The sequence below is a fragment of the Phyllobates terribilis genome, unplaced genomic scaffold, assembly GCF_046119375.1.
Source record: "Phyllobates terribilis strain yellow unplaced genomic scaffold, ASM4611937v1 Scaffold_4__5_contigs__length_816908805, whole genome shotgun sequence".
Taxonomy (NCBI): Eukaryota; Metazoa; Chordata; class Amphibia; order Anura; family Dendrobatidae; genus Phyllobates; species Phyllobates terribilis.
Window position 1 is genome coordinate 466,921,706 of NW_027362764.1, and position 6,000 is coordinate 466,927,705.

Genomic DNA, 6,000 nt, shown 5'->3' on the forward strand with positions numbered 1-6,000 from the left:
AGCTGTGTGTCCGGCAAATTCTCCTGCTCTGCTCACATCCACTCTACTACTAATTTAAAACTAGCTCCAATTACACCTCTGGCTCCTCTCTGTTTTCAGTATTTATGAGATCCAACACAGCCAGTTGCTGCTCAGAAATGCTGTCTGCACAGTCAATACTTGGTCCAGTGTTATTGGGGTTCAGTAACGTCAGCTGATCCCCAGCTGTGTGTCCGGAAAATTCTCCTGCTGTGTCCACATCCACTCTACTACTAATTTAAAACTTGCTCCAATTACGCCTCTGGCTCCTCTCTGTTTTCAGTATTATCCCTGAGCTCCAACACAGCCAGTTGCTGCTCAGAAGTGCGGTCTGCACAGTCAACGCTTGCTCCAGTGTTATTGGGGTTCAGTAACGTCAGGTGATCCCCAGCTGTGTGTCCGGCAAATTCTCTTGCTCTGTTCACATCTACTCTACTACTAATTTAAAACTTGCTCCAATTACACCTCTGGCTCCTCTTTGTTTTCAGTATTTACCCTGATCTCCAACACCGCCAGTTGCTGCTCAGAAGTGCTGTCTGCACAGTCAACACTTGCTGCCGTGTTATTGGGGTTCAGAATCGTCAGCTGATCCCCAGGTGTGTGTCCGGCAAATTCTCCTGCTCTGTTCACATCCACTCTATTTCTAATTTAAAACTTGTTCCAATTACACTTCTGGCTCCTCTCTGTTTTCAATATGTACCCTGAGCTCCAAGACCGCCAGTTGCCGCTCAGAATTGCCGTCTGCACAATCAACACTTGCTGTCGTGTTATTGGGGTTCAGTAACATCAGCTGATCCGCTGATTTGTGTCAGGCAATTTCTCCTGCTCTGTCCACTTTCTCACTACTACTACAGATTTAAAACTTGCTCCAAATATACCTCTGGCTCCTATATGTTTTCAGTAATATCCCTGAGCTCCAACACCGCCAGTTGTCGCTCTGAAGTGCCGTCTTCACAGTCAACACTTTCTCCAGTGTTATTGGGGTTCAGTAACGTCAGCTGAAACCCAGCTGTGTGTCCGGCAAATTCTCCTGCTCTACTCACTTCCACTCTACTACTAATTTAAAACTTGCTCCAATTACACCTATGGCTCCTCTCTGTTTTCAGTATTTACAAGCTCCAACACCGCCAGTTGCTGCTCAGAAATGCTGTCTGCACAGTCAACACTTGGTCCAGTGTTATTAGGGTTCAGAAACATCAGCTGATCCCCCGCTGTGTGTCTGGCAAATTCTCCTGCTCTGTCCACATCCACTCTACTACTAATTTAAAACTTTCTCCAATTACACCTCTGGCTCCTCTCTGTTTTCAGTATTTAGCCTGATCTCCAAGACGGCCAGTTGCTGTTCAGAAGTGCCGTCTGCACAGTCAACATTTGCTGCCGTGCTATTGGGGTTCAGTAACGTCAGCTGATCCACTGCTGTGCGTCCGGCAATTTCTCCAGCTCTGTCCACATTCTCACTACTACTACAGATTTAAAACTTGCTCCAAATACACTTCTGGCTCCTCTCTGTTTTCAGTATTATCCCTGAGCTCCAAAACCACCAGATGCTGCTCAGAAGTGCCGTCTACACAGTCAACGCTTGCTCCAGTGTTATTGGGGTTCAGTAACGTCAGGTGATCCCCAGCTGTGTGTCTGGCAAATTCTCCTGCTCTGTTCACATTCTCACTACTACTAATTTAAAACTTGCTCGTATTACACCTCTGGCTACTCTCTGTTTTCAGTATTTATGAGCTCCAACACCGCCAGTTGCTGCTCAGAAGTGCTGTCTGCACAGTCAACACTTGGTCCAGTGTTATAGGGATTCAGTATCGTCAGCTGATCCCCTGCTGTATGTCCGGCAAATTCTCCTGCTCTGTCCACATCCACTCTACTACTAATTTAAAACTTGCTCCAATTACACCTCTGGCTCCTCTCTGTTTTCAGTATTTACCCTGAGCTCCAGCACCGCCAGTTGCTGCTCAGAAGTGCTGTCTGCACAGTCAACACTTGGTCCAGTGTTATTGGGGTTCAGTAACGTCAGCTGATCCCCAGCTGTGTGTCCGGCAAATTCTTCTGCTCTATCCACATCCACTCTACTACTAATTTAAAACTTGCTCCAATTACACCTCTGGCTCCTCTCGGTTTTCAGTATTATCCCTGAGCTCCATCACCGCCAGTTGCTGCTCAGAAGTGCCGTTTGCACAGTCAACGCTTGCTCCAGTGTTATTGGGGTTCAGTAACGTCAGATGAACCCAAGCTGTGTGTCCGGCAATATCTCCTGTTCTGTCCACATTTTCACTACTACTACAGATTTAAAACTTGCTCCAATTACACCTCTGGCTCCTATCTGTTTTCAGTATTTACCCTGGGCTCCAACACCACCAGTTGCTGCTCAGAAGTGCCGTCTTCACAGTCAACGCTTGCTCCAGTGTTATTGGGGTTCAGTAACGTCAGCTGATCCCCAGCTGTGTGTCCGGCAAACTCTCCTGCTCTGTTCACATATACTCTACTACTAATTTTAAACTTGCTCCAATTACACCTATGGCTCGTCTTTGTTTTCAGTATTATCCCTGAGCTCCAACACTGCCAGTTGCTGCTCAGAAGAGCCGTCAGCACAGTCAATGTTTGTTCCAGTGTTATTGGGGTTCAGTAACGTCAGCTGATCCCCAGCTGTGTGTCCGGCAATATCTCCTGCTCTGGCCACATTCTCTCTACTACTAGAGAATTAAAACTTGCTCCAATTAGGCCTCCAGCTACACTCTTTTTTCAGTATTTACCCTGAGCTCCAACACCGCCAGTTGCTGCTCAGAAGTGCTGTCTGCACAGTCAACAGTTGGTCCAGTGTTATTGGGGTTCAGTAACGTCAGCTGATCCCCAGCTGTGTGTCCGGCAAATTCTGCTGCTCTGTCCACATCCACTCTACTACTAATTTAAAACTTGCTCCAATTACACCTCTGGCTCCTCTCTATTTCAGTATTTACCCTGAGCTCCAACACCGCCAGTTGCCGCTCAGAAGTGCTGTCTGCACAGTCAACACTTCCTGCCATGCTATTGGGGTTCAGTAACGTCAGCTAATCCCCAGTTGTGTGTCCGGCAATTTCTCCTGCTCTGTCCACATTCACACTACTACTACAGATTTAAAACTTGCTCCAATTAGGCCTCCAGCTCCATTTTTTTTTCAGTATTTACCCTTAGCTCCAACACCGTCAGTTGCTGCTTTGAAGTGCAATCTGCACAGTCAACACTTGCTCCAGTGTTATTGGGGTTCAGTAACGTCAGCTTATCCCCTGCTGTGTGTCTGGCAAATTCTCCTGCTCTGTCCACATTCACACTACTACAGATTTTAAACTTGCTCCAATTACACCTCTAGATCCTCTCTCTTTTCAGTACTTACCATGAGCTCCTACACCGCCAGTTGCTGCTCAGAAGTGGTGTCTGCACAGTCAACACTTGGTCCAGTGTTTTTAGGGTTCAGTATCGTCAGCTGATCCTCAGCTGTGTGTCTGGCAAATTCTCCTGCTCTGTCCACATCTACTCTACTACTAATCTAAAAATTGCTCCAATTACACCTCTTGCTCCTCTCTGTTTTCAGTATTATCCCTGAGCTCCAACACCGCCAGTTGCTGCTTAGAAGTGCCGTCTGCACAGTCAACTCTTGCTCCAGTGTTATTGGGGTTCAGTAACGTCAGCTGATCCCCAGCTGTGTGTCCGGAAAATTCTCCTGCTCTGTTCACATACACTCTACTACTAATTTAAATCTTGCTCCAATTACACCTCTGGCTCCTCTCTGTTTTCAGTATTTACCCTGAGCTCCAACACCGCCAGTTGCCGCTCAGAAGTTCCGTCTGCACAGTCAACACTTGCTGCCATGTTATTGGGTTCAGTAACGTCAGCTGATCCCCAGCTGTGTGTCCGGCAATTTCTACTGCTCTGTCCACATTCTCACTACTACTACAGATTTATAACTTGCTCCAATTACACCTCTGGCTCCTCTCTGTTTTCAGTATTATCCCTGAGCTCCACCACCACCAGTTGACGCTCTGAAGTGCCGTCTGCACAGTCAGCACATGCTCCAGTGTTATTGGGGTTCAGTAACGTCAGCTGATCCCCAGCTATCTGTCCTGCAAATTCTCCTGCTCTGCTCACATCCACTCTACTACTAATTTAAAACTTGCTCCAATTACACCTCTGGCTCCTCTCTGTTTTCAGTATTTACCCTGAGCTCCAACACCGCCAGTTGCTGCTCAGAAGTGCTGTCTACACAGTCAACACTTGGTCCAGTGTTATTGGGGTTCAGTAACGTTTGCTGGTCCCCAGCTGTGTGTCCGGCAAATTCTCCTGCTCTGTCCACATCCACTCTACTACTATTTTGAAACTTGCTCCAATTACACCTCTGGCTCCTGTCTGTTTTCAGTATTATCCCTGAGCTCCAACACCGCCAGTTGCCGCTCTGAAGTGCCGTCTGCACAGTCAACCCTTGCTCCAGTGTTATTGGGGTTCAGTAATGTCAGCTGATCCCCAGCTGTGTGTCCGGCATATTCTCCTGCTCTGTTCACATCCACTCTACTACTAATTTAAGACTTGCTCCAATTACACCTCTGGCTCCTCTCTATTTTCAGTATTTACTCTGAACTCCAAGACCACCAGTTGCCGCTCAGAAGTGCCGTCTGCTCAGTCATCACTTGCTGTCGTGTTACTGGGGTTCAGTAACGTCAGCTGATCCCCAGCTGTGTGTCCGGCAAATTCTCCTGCTCTGCTCACATCCACTCTACTACTAATTTAAAACCTGCTCCAATTACACCTCTGGCTCCTCTCTGTTTTCAGTATTATCCCTGAGCTCCAACACCGCCAGTTGCTGCTCAGAAGTGCCGTCTGCACAGTCAACGCTTGCTCCAGTGTTATTGGGGTTCAGGAACGTCAGCTGATCCCCAGCTGTGTGTCCGGCAAATTCTCCTGCTCTGTCCACATTCTCACTACTACTACAGATTTAAAACTTGCTCCAATTACACCTCTGGCTCCTCTCTGTTTTCGGTCTTTACCCTGAGCTCCAACACCGCTAGTTGCCGCTCTGAAGTGCCGTCTGCACAGTCATCGCTTGCTCCACTGTTATTGGGGTTCAGTCACGTCAGCTGATCCCCAGCTGTGTGTCTGGCAAATTCTCCTGCTCTTTTCTCATCCACCACTCTACTACTAATTTAAAACTTGCTCCAATTACACCTCTGGCTCCTCTCTGTTTTCAGTATTTACCCTGAGCTCCAACACCACCAGTTGCTGCTCAGAAGTGCAGTCTGCACAGTCAACACTTGGTCCAGTCTTATTGGGGTTCAGTAACGTCAGCTGATCCCCAGCTGTGTGTCTGGCAAATTCTCCTGCTCTATCCACATCTACTCTACTACTAATTTAAAACTTGCTCCAATTACACCTCTGGCTCCTCTCTCTTTTCAGTATTATCCCTGAGCTCCAACACCCCCAGTTGCTGCTCAGAAGTACCGTCTGCACAGTCAACGCTTGCTCCAGTGTTATTGGGGTTTAGTAACGTCAGCTGATCATCAGCTGTGTGTCCGGAAAATTCTCCTGCTCTGTCCACATTCTCACTACTACTACAGATTTAAAACTTGCTCCTATTACACCTCTGGATCCTCTCTGTTTTCAGTATTATCCCTGAGCTCCAACACCGCCATTTGCCGCTCTGAAGTGCCATCTGCACAGTCGATGCTTGCTCCAGTGGTATTGGGGTACAGTAACGTCAGCTGATCCCCAGCTGTGCGTCCGGCAAATTCTCCTGCTCTGTTCACATCCACTCTACTACTAATTTAAAACTTGCTCCAATTACACCTCTGGCTCCTATCTGTTTTCAGTATTTACCCTGAGCTCCAACACCACCAGTTGCTGCTCAGAAGTGCTGTCTGCACAGTCAACACTTACTGCCGTGTTATTGGGGTTCAGTAACGTCAGCTGATCCCCAGCTGTGTGTCCGGCAATATCTCCTGCTCTGTCCACATT